This window comes from Lissotriton vulgaris, chromosome 9, assembly GCF_964263255.1.
Source record: "Lissotriton vulgaris chromosome 9, aLisVul1.2, whole genome shotgun sequence".
NCBI classification, from domain to species: Eukaryota; Metazoa; Chordata; class Amphibia; order Caudata; family Salamandridae; genus Lissotriton; species Lissotriton vulgaris.
The window spans coordinates 287611285-287626860 of NC_141697.1; the positions used below are offsets into that span (position 1 = coordinate 287611285).

General features: G+C 44.3%; 1 pseudogene; it reads right to left on the bottom strand.

Moving 5' to 3' along the window:
• Positions 1–382: 382 nt before the first annotated feature.
• Positions 383–1475, bottom strand: LOC147690022 (syncytin-2-like; annotated as a pseudogene).
• Between the last annotated feature and the right edge of the window lie 14101 nt (positions 1476–15576).

Genomic DNA, 15576 nt, shown 5'->3' on the forward strand with positions numbered 1-15576 from the left:
CAGTCTCAAATTACACACGCTGCAAGTCTTGTCTTATGACACAAATTTTGGCAAACATCCATAACTTCAATTCAATACGATGTTAACAATAGAAAAAGCTTCCAGCTTTTCCGTTATGTCCCACCCACATTGCACACATTTCCTTCAAGCTCATCTTTTTCGTGACTTCTAGAAGTCACGCCACACTTACAGACTACATGTGGAACATTCTCTGCTGCTCCGAATTTCCTGCTACATATTCAAGTTAGGAAGTTTCCTGCAAACATACAATGAGAAGAAAAAACACTTCAGTCAAAACACATTAAGGCCTTTTTTTGAAAGCTGGCTGTAGGTTATTACCAGATAAAATGTGCAACTTAAACATGCACTTTTAACCACACATTTAAACCACATTATACTGCTTTTCTTTCTTTACATAATAATATTTCACAGTTTGTGGGCAAGTGACAGGTAAAACAGAATATTGAACAGAATGATTAGGGCCTACATCTAAATTTGAGTTTTCATTCCTTTCATTCCCCTTTCTAGTCGATTCTTTGACTACTTCTTGACTACCCCTGTATATTACTTCCAATTCTGTATTTTGCATCTCTTTATTTCTTATTAAAGGGAACATACCTCCCACTTCAGCGGTAACCCTCTTGCAACATGCTAAGATAAACTGAAATACTAGGCACATCAATAGCAACAGAACTATTATAGGCAACAAGGCCTTAGACAACTCCGACATCCTGGACAGCACACAGTCGAACCAACCAGTGAACCACTCCATCTGGAGCACCCCCTCTTTTCTCATCTGTGTTTGCAGATTATGCAAAGTCAATATGGCTTGAGTCAGATTTCCTTCATCTTCATCAATTGCTGGTATGAAAGTGCAGCATACAGTATTAATTTTTCTACATACCCCTCATTCAATTGCTCTCATCAAGTCCAAAACATATCTGTTTTCTATCACCATAAGGCTGAATGAACGCAGCTCTTCTTTAATTACATTAAAACCATCTTCAGTAGCATTTGTTACGTTCATCAATTCCCACTGGGTGATTTGAACCCAGCGAGCTGTTGCTTTTGCTTGAAACATAGGTAACAGACTCCCAAAAAATGTTTGGGCGTCCCTGAACAGCCTATACTCTTTGGGCACATCCTGCCACAATGAAGTTCCAAAGTACTCAGCCATTATTTTTCGTCTGTAATGATGCAGCAAAGTTGATGCTTTACTCATGGAATGCAAAGGCAATTTTTTTTTTGTTGCTGGTATTACCATAGATGAGGTATGTAAAGTCACCAGAGTGCAGATTCCGCTCCAGTCGGGGAGGGGGGGATTGAGAGTATATTCGAGCACCACACTGCCAGAAAAAATCTATAGGGCTGGAGGTACCGCCCTGCATATCACTATTGTAAAGAGTTTGGCTGCAATTGAGATTCCATCCCACTTTAACAATCCCATTTCCCTGAAACCAAGAAGAAAATCTCATTAGTTTCACAGCCAGCTTAGGATGACGTTTAGTTCCAGTCCATGTATGTTTTCATCCCATACTTGCTGATATGCTTTTATATCATCAAATCTCAAAGGACTTTTTGTTTCTGAGCCATTCCATAAAGATATGGCCCTACATGAAAGCCCAGCTCCAGTAAACCATTTATTATTGGCAAATACTGAAGCTTCAATACTTAATACTGGCACGGCTGCACAATCTGGGGGCAGTAGTTTGGCAGAATAATTATTACAGGTCGATGGTGGATCAGATCTCCCTAGAATACCTCGTTCCAGTACTGCTTCCTCCCAATTTACATAACTATATTTATGCCTGCTCCCTTCATTCTGGATATCTCTTTCATTATCTCGGATTTATCTGTCAGAATTTGCAAAATTTCAGGGGTTGTATCATATCTAGTTGTATTAACTCTGGCAGTCAAAGGACTAACATGAGAAGGCTGTAACTATCATTTTGTGTATGGGTACCTGTATCATGCATGCTTTTGTACCCCAAATTATCAAGTAAAGAATCATGCAATGGATGTATATCGGTTTCATTGAAAACAGCTCTACAAAAGCGTAATACTTTTTCCTTATGGGTGGGGGTTTTTGCATGACACATAATACAATAACAAATTATAAGAGTAATAATCATAACCACTGAACTCATTCTTATACTGTGAAAAATATCATTTAACTGTGTCTTCATTGTGTCATTTATCCTTGGACCATTCCTTCCTCCCCGCTCTGTGGGAGTGTGGCCAAAAATGGAATAAGGTCTGTTGTTACGTGCACCCAGTTCTGCATCCCCTCCACTTGTACTGCTGTTGGCATGCTCTGTGTTACTTGGTAAGGGCCTAGAAACTTGGGGTATTTCCATGTTCTCACAAAGTTGCGCTCAAAGACCGAGGAACTGATGCTGATGGCTGTAGACAAGGGCAGGGATGGTGCAGTACTGTCGGCCGGTTGCAGCTGAACCCGTTTAGAGTAAACCAGTCCAGCCTTTGTTAAGGCAGACATGTATGCATTCATTTCTTGCCTAACGCTTTCTGATGCAGACTTAGTATCATTATAAAACATTTGATTTTGTTTAAAGGAAAAATTAGAATGCCTACCTGTTACGGTCAAATGATGATCCTCTGAAGGCGCATTTCTCAATGCATACAGAGAAAGAGGAAGGCAGTAATGCCAATTCTTTTTCAGTGTCTCACACATTTTTGACACTTTGCTTTTCAATAAGCCATTCATACTCTCAACAATTCCATTACTCTCTGGGTGGTAAACTGGTGTTCCACTCCTAATAGTTTAGTAATTTTCTAAAATACTGTCAGTCAGTCAAAAGCAATGTTTATTTAGACCTTAGTCTTTAAACTGCAATGCCCACAATATACTGTGTTGACAAAGTGTTTGCCATTATCGCTCCGAATTGCCGCTGTAACCCCCACTTCGGTATGACCTCTCTTGCCAGGAAGTTGGCTGCATGGTTGTTAGAATTGGGGGTCCTTGGTTGGCGCAGGTATGTACTTGCGACAAGCAGGGACCCTCTCCTCTACGTCAGGGCAAAGGATTACTCCCAGAAATAACCCCTGCTCACCCTCTAGGTAGTGTGGCGCAAGCAGTCTAGGCTAAACTCTGGAGTACATTGGGTTAAACATTTGCAACATCACACACAATGACCATTAACCAACCACACAATGACACCAAACTGTATTTTAGTAAAAATATATCTTTATATATATATTCAACGTAGGCTTGTAAATACAGTCTTAGGCACGAAAATGGTTTCAGTTACTCTTCAATAGGCCACAGTTATTATTCTGCAGGGACAGTACTTTAGAATGCTTTCACTCCCTTTAAAATGAGGCCACAGTTCTTAATGTCACACTGGACAGTTTCTTGAAAGAGGGTTGAATACTCGACAACACACCCTCACAATGTCCAGTCTCTTTTAAAAGGTGAGATTACTTCTCAGAACAATTTCTGGCTCTCCAGGCACTGTGTACTACTTAATTCACTGTTTGTTGGAAGGTCTGGGCCCTCTGGAGCGCTCCTGTGCGCTCCTTACGATAACGGCAAAAGGCCCTACCAAGTCTCACGCATATCGCGTGAGATGCGTACACTGAACCCCTGCCAACTCTCACGCTTCTCGCGTGAGACGGGGTACGACGCGAACACTGAACCCAGCAGTACGAGGCGTACCAGCCTCGGGAGAGCTTCAGTACAGCGCGCACAGGCTCAGGGTGAAGCGTAAGGCGTACCAGCCTCAGGAAACACAGTACGTGGCGCACTGGATGCGAAGCACTCCACGAGGCACTACAGTGAAGTGGGAGGCGTACCAGCCTCCAGCGAACAGGCATAAGCGGCAAACAGTTTTAAAAGCGCACTATGAGGCGTGCCAGCCTCGGGGACACAGCAAAACGTTGCACATCCATTCACAGCGCACAATACCTTGGCTCTTGATGTTGGTTCGGTGCGGACGGCTCTAGGCTGTCGTCCAGCGGGGCGGTGCTGTCCTGGAGGGCGGGGTGACGCGGAGGCCACGGGGTCGCTTTCCTTCAGGCTGGCGGTGCTCCGGGGGACACAGGCTCACAAGGGCAGAGTCCTGGGGTCCTGGAGAGGGGTGCAGCAGATTGGATGATCGCTTACAGCAGGGCTTCTCACGGAAGGCGAGCCCACGCTTCTGGTCCGTCTTTTCTGTACTTTCCACCGGCGGGGGCCAGCAGATCGTGGTGATTGGACCGGACGGGTCCTCTGCTTTGCGTTGGGAGCTTCGGCCCAGGGAGGCAGTCACTGTGCTGGGGTCAGGCGGCGCTGACCTTTGCGGGGCGAGCTGCGGCTCGGCGGCAGGAGCTCACGGTGCTTGGCAGGACAGGGGCAGCACAGGCTTGTCAGAGGGCATGATGGGGGCAAAGCCAGCGCAGGCTTGTCAGAGGGCACAATGGGGGCAAAGCGCACTCAGCTTTCCGGGGCAGCGATGCAGGGACACAATCCTCAGCAGCAGTTCCTCTTCCAGGGAGGGTAGCGCCCAATGTTCCTGGGGCGCAGTTCAGGGGGCAAGTTCCACAGCAAGCCCTTGGAGATCTCTTAGCAGAGTTTGGCACAAAGTTCAATAAAGCAAAAGTCTCTTTCAGTCCTTTCTTCTCCTCTCCTTCTGCAGCAAGGCACCAGACACACGCCAGAGACAGCACTCCTCCTTGTAGTCTTTCCAGGTCCTTCTCTTCGGGCAGAGTTTCTTCTGTAGCACAAATAGGATCTAATTTACAAGGAGCAGGGCTCCTACTTTTATACCCCATTTCCTTTGTCTTCTCAGGCCAGGGGGGCCTCTGCATAATTTCTTTCAGCCTCTAAGCTCTTGTTGGGTGTACTCTGGTGTCTTCTTTCAGTGTGAGGGGCAGGCACATCAGACGCTCCACAGGAGGTGGAGCCAGCATTGTGTGGCCAGGGTCAGCCAGAAGTACCTTGTTGATGGGGCTTCGCCCTTCCTGGGCCAGGTGCAGGCTGAGTCATCAGTCGCCCCCCAGGGGGGCGGAGCCAGCATTGTGGTGGCAGAGCACAGCCTGATTAAAAGTCCAGGGCCACTCCTACCTCCCACTAAGGTGTAATCCTTACATTCACCACCTGTCATCCCCCAGCCCTGTCACTCACACATCCCAGACAGTCAGATACACATCCTAGCAGAGGCGGGCTGAAATGGTTAGGCAAGCAAATGCTAACTTTCTAAAAGTAGCATTTGCAAACGCAGGATATTAAAATAAACTTTACTAAAAGAAGTACTTTATTATTCTGAGTTCAGGCTTACTAAACATTATTTTCTACCATGTTCCCTGAGCCTGCTGGGATTATAGAGTGTAATAATTCCAGCAGCCCATTCTGGCCTAAAGGGAGCAGGTAGCCTTACAATAGTGAAAAGCGAATTTGGCAGTAATTCACTATTAGGACATGCCACACACATCAGAGCATGTCCTACCTTACACTTACAATGCACCCTGCCCTAGGGCCTACCATAGGGGTGACTAATATTAAGTTAAGGGAAGGTTGAAGGGCTGGCAAGTGTGTGCACTTGCCCAGCCAGCATGACAGTACCAGACTGCACGCAGGTTCTGCAATGGCAGACCCTAGACACATTTTACAAGGCTGCTTCTGTGGGTGGCGCAACCAGCGCTGCAGGCCCACTAGCAGTATTGGCATTCACAAGCCCTGGCACTTCTGGTGCGCTTTACTGGGGACTGACAGTGAATCCAATAAACCAATCATGGACATCAATTACAGGTACACTTTGTACAGGGAGAGCATATGCACTTTAGCACTGGTCAGCAGTGGTAAAGTGCCCAGAGTCCTAAACCAACAAAAACAGGTCAGAGGAAATATAGGAGGAAAAAGGCAAAAAGTTTAGGGATGACCCAGCAGGAAGGGCCAAGTCCAACAATGGTCAACATCACACCTGGAGCAGGGTCCCGCTTCAATCCATCAGGAAAATAGACACACCACTACTAACAAGTACCTACATCCGTTACATTTTTGTAGCATATCTACAAAGTCTATGTGTAACTCTATGAAAAGACCTATTGGATTTGGAATGGAGGATGAAGGCATTTTTGTTGACCTCTTATTAGAGTACTGATAATACACATGACATGAAGCTAGGAATAAATCAATTAATGGTCCTAGATTAGGGATGAACCAGCTTTTATTTATTTTATCCATCATTACTCTTTTAGAATTGTGTGTCGGTAAATGAAGTTGTTGAAGGGCTGTTATAAGTAGTGACTGTGTCATTATAACTTTACCTGAAGTTGCTGATCTATAAAGGAGATCTGGAAATCTATGGTACTGCATTTTGAATGTCTAATAATGCCTCTGTAGTAATATTCTCATAGTGTTTTCTTTCAACTTCATCATCTGCATCTAAAGTGTGCATACTGCAGGTTTTCATTGCATATAAACTAGCTTCCTTTGCTGCTGTATCAGCATCTCCATTTCCCTTAGCCACCAAATCTGTTCCTTTTGTATGCGCCTGGCACTTAACCACTGCTATTTGACATGGTATTTCCAATGCAGACATAAGGTCAGCTAAAGAGTTGTTGGTGCGCTACTGGTGTTCCATCATATTAAAGAAATCCTCGCTGTTCCCATCTCCACAGCCCTAAGTGAACTGTGAAACCTACATATGCTGAATCAGTGTATATAGTTACTGGCTGACCCTGACAAGACTGTAGAGCCATTATCAATGCTTTTAATTCAGCCACTTGTGCTGGGTCTTGGTATGGCAAGGGTAAAAGGTGCAATGTGTGTAAGGTATAATCAGTATGGGTACCAATAGCCTCAACAATAGCTGCACCTGTATGTCTTTTGCCCGTCTCCTGGTCTATCCATGAGGAACCATCAATAAACAATTGCCGGCCTTCAGATAAGGGCTCCTCATGTGCCAGGTGGTCGTCCTCCTCCAATGTTACACTACAGTCATGATCAGTGGGCTCTAGTGGGTGCACTAGAAAAGTTGCAGGATTGACTGAGTGTACTCGCTCAACGCAGATAAAAGGTTTTGACCATATTACTTCATAACCTGTCGCTCTTTGAGTGGTCAATGTACTTTTATTTTTCTGCAGCACAGCAAAGGGAGAGTGCTCAACATACAGTTTTACAGGGCATCCTGCTGTAATAGTATTACTTTATCTACTGCAAAATATTCTGTTGCAAGTGCTCACTCACAAGGAAAGTGAACTTTCATTACTGGATCTAATAGTCCACTAAAATAGGCAACTGGTTTGTGGCACAGCGGGTGTTTTTGAGTAAGGACTTATATCTTGGACTCCTCGGTGACCAAACAGAAAAATATTATTTGTATAGCCTGGATTTGCTAGCACTGGGGCTGAAGCAATTACTTCTTTCATTGTCTGAAATGCACTTACACTGCCATCACTCCACTATATGCCTATGTTGTCGGTTTTAGCTTTCTTCATTGCATATAATAGTGGTTGTATGATGGTAGCATTATCAAATACCCACTGACATACAAAATTACAAAGGCCTAGAAATGTCTGCATGTCTTTTACTGTGTTGGGCTGAGGCTGATCACTTATAGATTGTATTCTAGTACCTTCTATCTTTTTGCCCTCTGCAGACAACACTTGGACCAAATACAGCACTTCGCTTTGCACAAACTAATTGTTTCCTGTCCACTATGTATCTTTTAGTAGCAAGTAGCATTAAGAGATTGACAGTGTCCAAAATACATTCAGATTCTGCCTTACTACATATTTGTAAATCTTCTACATATTGAAAGACTGTACTGTCTGACTGGAAATTTAAACAAATCATCACTCAATAATCTATTAAACACAGATGGAGACTCACAATAGCATTGTGGGAGTCTAGAGTACTGGATTTGTTCACCATCAAAACTGAAGGCAGTCAAATATTGACTGTCAGGATGTAAAGGTATGCTAAAAAAACATTCTTTAGATCCACTACACAAAACCATTTGCTGTCACTTGGTGCATAAGTCAATATCACAGATGGGCCTGGCACTATGGGGCACTCTGCTAATACTATGGCAGTAAGGGGGTGAAAATCCTGAACCATCCTCCAGTTATTAACTGTAGATTTATTTACAGGATAAATGGCAGTGTTACAAGGTGATGGACAGGAATACAGGACTGCCTTGTCCTTTAGTCTTTGTATTGTCCCTCTAATACCTTCTTTGGACAGTGGATACTGTTTTACACGTGGCAGTTGTGCACCTGACTTCAACTTTATCTTAAATGGTTCTGCAGATAGTATCAGTGTGGGGGGCCCCAGGCTCCAGGGGGTCCCCTCAGAACAGCCTGCAGAGCTCCTGATTGGGCCCAGAGGGGGCCTCTCCATGTGACTTGCAGGGAGGCCCCCTCAAGTTTCCTTACACCAGTGGTCCTACCGCATCTAGAGCTGATGTCCAGAAACAAGGTGGGACCAATGCAAGTGCTTCAATATCATGGGAGGTGGGTGGCACAACTGGTAACATTACATAATATGTTACCTACGAATAACAACCGGTAACATTGCCTGTGCATGGTAAACATGCACTAACAAGGGTACAGTATGTGTATAAACTATCTCAGTCCTGGTGGGATTGTCTGAAAAGAGTTCTGAGTCAGAAATGTGTTGTGGTCTCCGAACAGGCATAAGAAAAATCAGGACCTTCCAAATTCCTCCATCATTATTTGATGCCACCAGAGCACCCCAACTACTCGATATTTCCATGAACTCAAGGTAAAGGATACTCACCTGTCCAAGTTCATCACCACCAGCTTGCCTCCTGAGAATGTGTCTAGGTGGCAATTCCATCCATCTCCCTAAATGCATTTCCTATGTCTTCAGAACCGTAAGTATTGCATCTGCTAGCAACTTATAATGCACTGGCTCTTCCCTTCCAACCACATTTTCCTCTGGTATCCTTAGCAGATGTATCCCACATTTCGCTTGCCCTGGTATTTCACATGTCATGGACCCATCAGAGGAAAACCTTATTGTCATTTTTAATTTAGACATGATATCCCTTCATAATAAATTTGCTGGTAAATTTGGAAAATAAAGGATACGCTCCTGCGTTCACACTCCTGCCACCGCTATGGGCACATGTGGTGTGTATGAAATGTGCTGTATGTAAAGATGGTACAAACCAAATTAAGTTAATACAGAGATATTTATTAAGGAAGATCCAATACACCTCAGCCTGCCAACTCAGCTGTAATTCATCCAACTGCTTTCTCCAGAATAAAGCATTCTCAAGAAGCAGTCTTCGGAACACCACTATGTCATTTGGAATATAATAAGTTCAGAATTCCACATTGATACTTACAATGGCTTAAAGTAGATATTACACATCTTCCTCCTTATAACAAACAAAAGAGCATTAAAAAAACTACAGGAATGAAATCGCAAACTAAATAACAATAGAAGTAACACATTTTTTTTAAAAACATAGTGATAACGTTAGATGGCTTAAAGTAAAGCATTATGGAGAAGTTTGTCACAAGATGGCTGACACTTTTTGTAAAACATAGTCTTGTAAGTACTTTGGCTTGGTACGTTGTCTTATGTTTCTTAACTTCTCATGAATTTTTGTAGGTAACAATTCCTCACCAATACCCTCTTTGAAATTGTTAAAGAAACGCTCAGAAAGCTTGGTAACTCTATTTAAATTCCATACCCTGTGATCTTCCGTTCTGATGGCATTTTTAAAATCTTTGATTACTCTCATTGGCAGAAGATACTTAGATCCCAGGGTGGTTGTTCCTTCATGAGGATTTCTTATTCTAACTAAGTCGCCTACGCTAATGGTAGAGTCTTTTACTGCTTTCCTTACATCAAAATATCTTTTGTTTTCAGACATTCTTTTCATTTCTGTTTTTTAATTTCTCTTGGTCGTTTTCAACATGTCTCAATTTGGGTGATCTGTTCAGGATCCATGAGGGATTAAACATAGTATATGGCTATCTTTTCCTAAGAAGTTCAAAAGGAGTTCTGCCAGTCATGGAATGTGGAGAAAGTCTGTATGTTTTAACTTTGTTCAAAACTTCAGTTTGCCAACACTTGTGGTACAACACTGCTTGTTGAATGGTTTCTTTGAGTACTCTGTTGAACCTTTCGACAACACCATTCGTTTCAGGGTGATATAAGGCAGATTTCTTGTGAATAATCCCTCTATCTGATAAGTACTTGTCCATTTCCTTTGACGTGAATTGGAGACCATTATCCGATAACAAAGGGTTAGGGAACCCTTCTTTCACAAAGATATCTTCAAGGAATTTTATAACATCTCTAGTCTCCACAGAGTTAGTAATTTTGACTTCTGGCTACCTAGAGTAGAAATCAATGAGTAATATGCTGTATTTGTCTGTTCTCGTGTGCTTTATAGGACCTAGGATGTCTATGGCAACTTCTTCCCAAGCCAGTTTTGGAAGTTCCCTCAAAGTCATGGGTTGAACTCTCGGTTTGAGAACTTGGTCACACTTGTTGCATTCAACACATTCTCTCACAGACCTTTCCATCAAGTTGTCCATCCCTGGCCACCAGTATGTCTGTCTTAAAATGTCCTTGGTTTTAGAAATACCTGGGTGGCTATTATGAGGAAATTCAATTAATTGGTTCCTTAAGGTAGTTGGAGGAATCAGTCTGGGTTCTTTCAAGAGAATGTCATTCTGACAGGATAACTCAACTTTTACTCGATAGAATCCAGATAAAGTATCCTTTGTTTCATCACATATTTTCCAACAGTCTTTGATATTGGTCAAGATACCTATAAGAGGGGATCCGTCTAATGTTACTTTAAGGTCAGGGAAGAGAGGGGAGAGAAAAGCACAAAATACTAAAGAAGTTTCCTCGAGACCTATATACTTTTCATTATAGACATAGTTTACATGTATTTACCTAATTCATGCATAACAATAACAAATAGAACTGGTGTATTTCATTTTCATTGCAGTATTTTATTTCATCGTTCTTCTGTATATCATTTGTACTTCTTATAAATTCATAATTTTTTATGTATTCATTTTCATTTCTTAAAAATGTTTTCATCATTTTTATGGTATATATATATAAATTTGCCCTGAAACTTTAGGAGATCACTCTACCATCCTCTGCCATCCAACACTAGTATGCAGTCTTCCGGTTCTTTTCGTGTACTGATTTGCACTGCCAGAGCGTTTCAGGGCTCACGAACCCTTCTTCCTGGGCTAGGAAAGCACACACGATACCTGCATGCATCGTTCACCAACTTTTATTCAAGCCCATCCCTCCTCCATTGGGTGTGTTCACGTAACACTGCCCCTGGTGCATCAGGGGGGATGGAGTTCTTCATGTAAGTTTAATCTCCTTTGAGTAAGTTCGTAGTGTTCTCACAATATTTATCTTTTCTTAAAACCTCTGAGTGAGTCACAAATAAGAGCAGGAAGGCTTAATACGCATTGTAAGAATGGTGCTGTGATGTCACAAACAGTTCTGACGGCGGCCTCTCTTAGCTGGTGATTGACGTATTCACCTGCTAACGGTGGTACCTCTCCCCACGGCCGGGCAGCCGTGCAAGATATGTAAATAGCAAATTGCCCAGAAGCTTCAGGAGATCACTCTACCATCCTCTGCCATCCGACACTAGTATGCAGCCTTCCGGTTCTTTTTGTGTACTAATTTACACTGCCGACGCGTTTCAGGGCTAACGGCCCCTTCTTCCTGTGCTAGGAAACCACACACGATACCTGCATGCATCGTTCACCAACTTTTATTCAAGCCCATCCCTCCTCCATTAGGTGTGTTCACGTAACACTGTCCCTGGTGCATCATGTTGGATGGAGTTCTTCATGCAAGTTCAATCTCCTTTGAGTAAGTTCGTAGTGTTCTCCCAATATTTATCTTTTCTTAAAACCTCAGAGTGAGTCACAAATAAGAGCAGGAAGGCTTAATCCGCATTTCGAGAATGGTGCCGCGATGTCACGAACATTTCTGATAGCGGCCTCTCTTAGCTGGTGATTGACGTATTCACCTGCTAACGGTGGTGCCTCTCCCCACGGCCGGGCAGCCGTGCAAGATATGGAAATAGCAAATTGCCCTGAAGCTTTAGGAGATCACTCTACCATCCTCTGCCATCCGACACTAGTATGCAGCCTTCCGGTTCTTTTCGTGTACTGATTTGCACTGCCAGAGCGTTTCAGGGCTCACAAACCCTTCTTCCTGGGCTAGGAAAGCACACACGATACCTGCATGCATCGTTCACCAACTTTTATTCAAGCCCATCCCTCCTCCATTGGGTGTGTTCACGTAACACTGCCCCTGGTGCATCAGGGGGGATGGAGTTCTTCATGTAAGTTTAATCTCCTTTGAGTAAGTTCGTAGTGTTCTCACAATATTTATCTTTTCTTAAAACCTCTGAGTGAGTCACAAATAAGAGCAGGAAGGCTTAATCCGCATTGTAAGAATGGTGCTGCGATGTCACAAACAGTTCTGACGGCGGCCTCTCTTAGCTGTTGATTGACGTATTCACCTGCTAACGGTGGTACCTCTCCCCACGGCCGGGCAGCCGTGCAAGATATGTAAATAGCAAATTGCCCAGAAGCTTCAGGAGATCACTCTACCATCCTCTGCCATCCGACACTAGTATGCAGCCTTCCGGTTCTTTTTGTGTACTAATTTGCACTGTCGACGCGTTTCAGGGCTAACGGCCCCTTCTTCCTGTGCTAGGAAACCACACACGATACCTGCATGCATCGTTCACCAACTTTTATTCAAGCCCATCCCTCCTCCATTAGGTGTGTTCACGTAACACTGTCCCTGGTGCATCATGTTGGATGGAGTTTTCATGCAAGTTCAATCTCCTTTGAGTAAGTTCGTAGTGTTCTCCCAATATTGATCTTTTCTTAAAACCTCAGAGTGAGTCACAAATAAGAGCAGGAAGGCTTAATCCGCATTTCGAGAATGGTGCTGCGATGTCACAAACATTTCTGATAGCGGCCTCTCTTAGCTGGTGATTGACGTATTCACCTGCTAACGGTGGTGCCTCTCCCCACGGCCGGGCAGCCGTGCAAGATATGGAAATAGCAAATTGCCCTGAAGCTTTAGGAGATCACTCTACCATCCTCTGCCATCCGACACTAGTATGCAGCCTTCCGGTTCTTTTCGTGTACTAATTTGCACTGCCAACGCGTTTCAGGGCTCACAAACACTTCTTCCTGGGCTAGGAAAGCACACACGATACCTGCATGCATCGTTCACCAACTTTTATTCAAGCCCATCCCTCCTCCATTGGGTGTGTTCACGTAACACTGTCCCTGGTGCATCAGGGGGGATGGAGTTCTTCATGTAAGTTCTATCTCCTTTGAGTAAGTCCGTAGTGTTATCACAATATTTATCTTTTCTTAAAACCTCTGAGTGAGTCACAAATAAGAGCAGGAAGGCTTAATCCGCATTGTGGGAATGGTGCTGCGATGTCACAAACAGTTCTGACGGCGGCCTCTCTTAGCTGGTGATTGACGTATTCACCTCCTAACGGTGGTGCCTCTCCCCACGGCCAGGCAGCCGTGCAAGATATGTACATAGCAAATTGCCCTGAAGCTTTAGGAGATCACACTACCATCCTCTGCCATCCGACACTAGTATGCAGCCTTCCGGTTCTTTTCGTGTACTAATTTGCACTGCCGACGCATTTCAGGGCTCATGGCCCCTTCTTCCTGGACTAGGAAAGCACACATGATACCTGCATTCATCGTTCACCAACTTTTATTCAAGCCCATCCCTCCTCCATTGGGTGTGTTCGCGTAACTCTGTCCCTGGTGCATCATTGGGGATGGAGTTCTTCATGCAAGTTCGATCTCCTTTGAGTAAGTTCGTAGTGTTCTCCCAATATTTATCTTTTCTTAAAACCTCTAAGTGAGTCACAAATAAGAGCAGGAAGGCTTAATCCAAATTGTGAGAATGGTGCGGCGATGTCACAAACAGTTCTGACGCTGGCCTCTCTTAGCTGGTGATTGACGTATTCACCTACTAACGGTGGTGCCTCTCCCCACGGCCGGGCAGCCGTGCAAGATATGTAAATAGCAAATCGCCCTGAAGCTTTAGGAGATCACTCTACCATCCTCTGCCATCCGACACTAGTATGCAGCCTTCCGGTTCTTTTCGTGGACTAATTTGCACTGCCGACGCGTTTCAGGGCTCACGGCCCCTTCTTCCTGGGTTAGGAAACCACACACGATACCTGCATGCATCTTTCACCAACTTTTATTCAAGCCCATCCCTCCTCCATTGGGTGTGTTCACGTAACACTGTCCCTGGTGCATCATGTTGGATGGAGTTCTTCATGCAAGTTCAATCTCCTTTGAGTAAGTTCGTAGTGTTCTCCCAATATTTATCTTTTCTTAAAACCTCTGAGTGAGTCACAAATAAGAGCAGGAAGGCTTAATCTGCATTTCGAGAATGGTGCCGCGATGTCACGAACATTTCTGATAGCGGCCTCTCTTAGCTGGTGATTGACGTATTCACCTGCTAACGGTGGTGCCTCTCCCCACGGCCGGGCAGCCGTGCAAGATATGGAAATAGCAAATTGCCCTGAAGCTTTAGGAGATCACTCTACCATCCTCTGCCATCCGACACTAGTATGCAGCCTTCCGGTTCTTTTCGTGTACTAATTTGCACTGCCAACGCGTTTCAGGGCTCACAAACCCTTCTTCCTGGGCTAGGAAAGCACACACGATACCTGCATGCATCGTTCACCAACTTTTATTCAAGCCCATCCCTCCTCCATTGGGTGTGTTCACGTAACACTGTCCCTGGTGCATCAGGGGGGATGGAGTTCTTCATGTAAGTTCAATCTCCTTTGAGTAAGTCCGTAGTGTTATCACAATATTTATCTTTTCTTAAAACCTCTGAGTGAGTCACAAATAAGAGCAGGAAGGATTAATCCGCATTGTGGGAATGGTGCTGCGATGTCACAAACAGTTCTGACGGCGGCCTCTCTTAGCTGGTGATTGACGTATTCACCTCCTAACGGTGGTGCCTCTCCCCACGGCCGGGCAGCCGTGCAAGATATGTACATAGCAAATTGCCCTGAAGCTTTAGGAGATCACTCTACCATCCTCTGCCATCCGACACTAGTATGCAGCCTTCCGGTTCTTTTCGTGTACTAATTTGCACTGCCGACGCATTTCAGGGCTCATGGCCCCTTCTTCCTGGGCTAGGAAAGCACACATGATACCTGCATTCATCGTTCACCAACTTTTATTCAAGCCCATCCCTCCTCCATTGGGTGTGTTCGCGTAACTCTGTCCCTGGTGCATCATTGGGGATGGAGTTCTTCATGCAAGTTCGATCTCCTTTGAGTAAGTTCGTAGTGTTCTCCCAATATTTATCTTTTCTTAAAACCTCTAAGTGAGTCACAAATAAGAGCAGGAAGGCTTAATCCGCATTGTGAGAATGGTGCGGCGATGTCACAAACAGTTCTGACGCTGGCCTCTCTTAGCTGGTGATTGACGTATTCACCTACTAACGGTGGTGCCTCTCCCCACGGCTGGGCAGCCGTGCAAGATATGTAAATAGCAAATCGCCCTGAAGCTTTAGGAGATCACTCTACCATC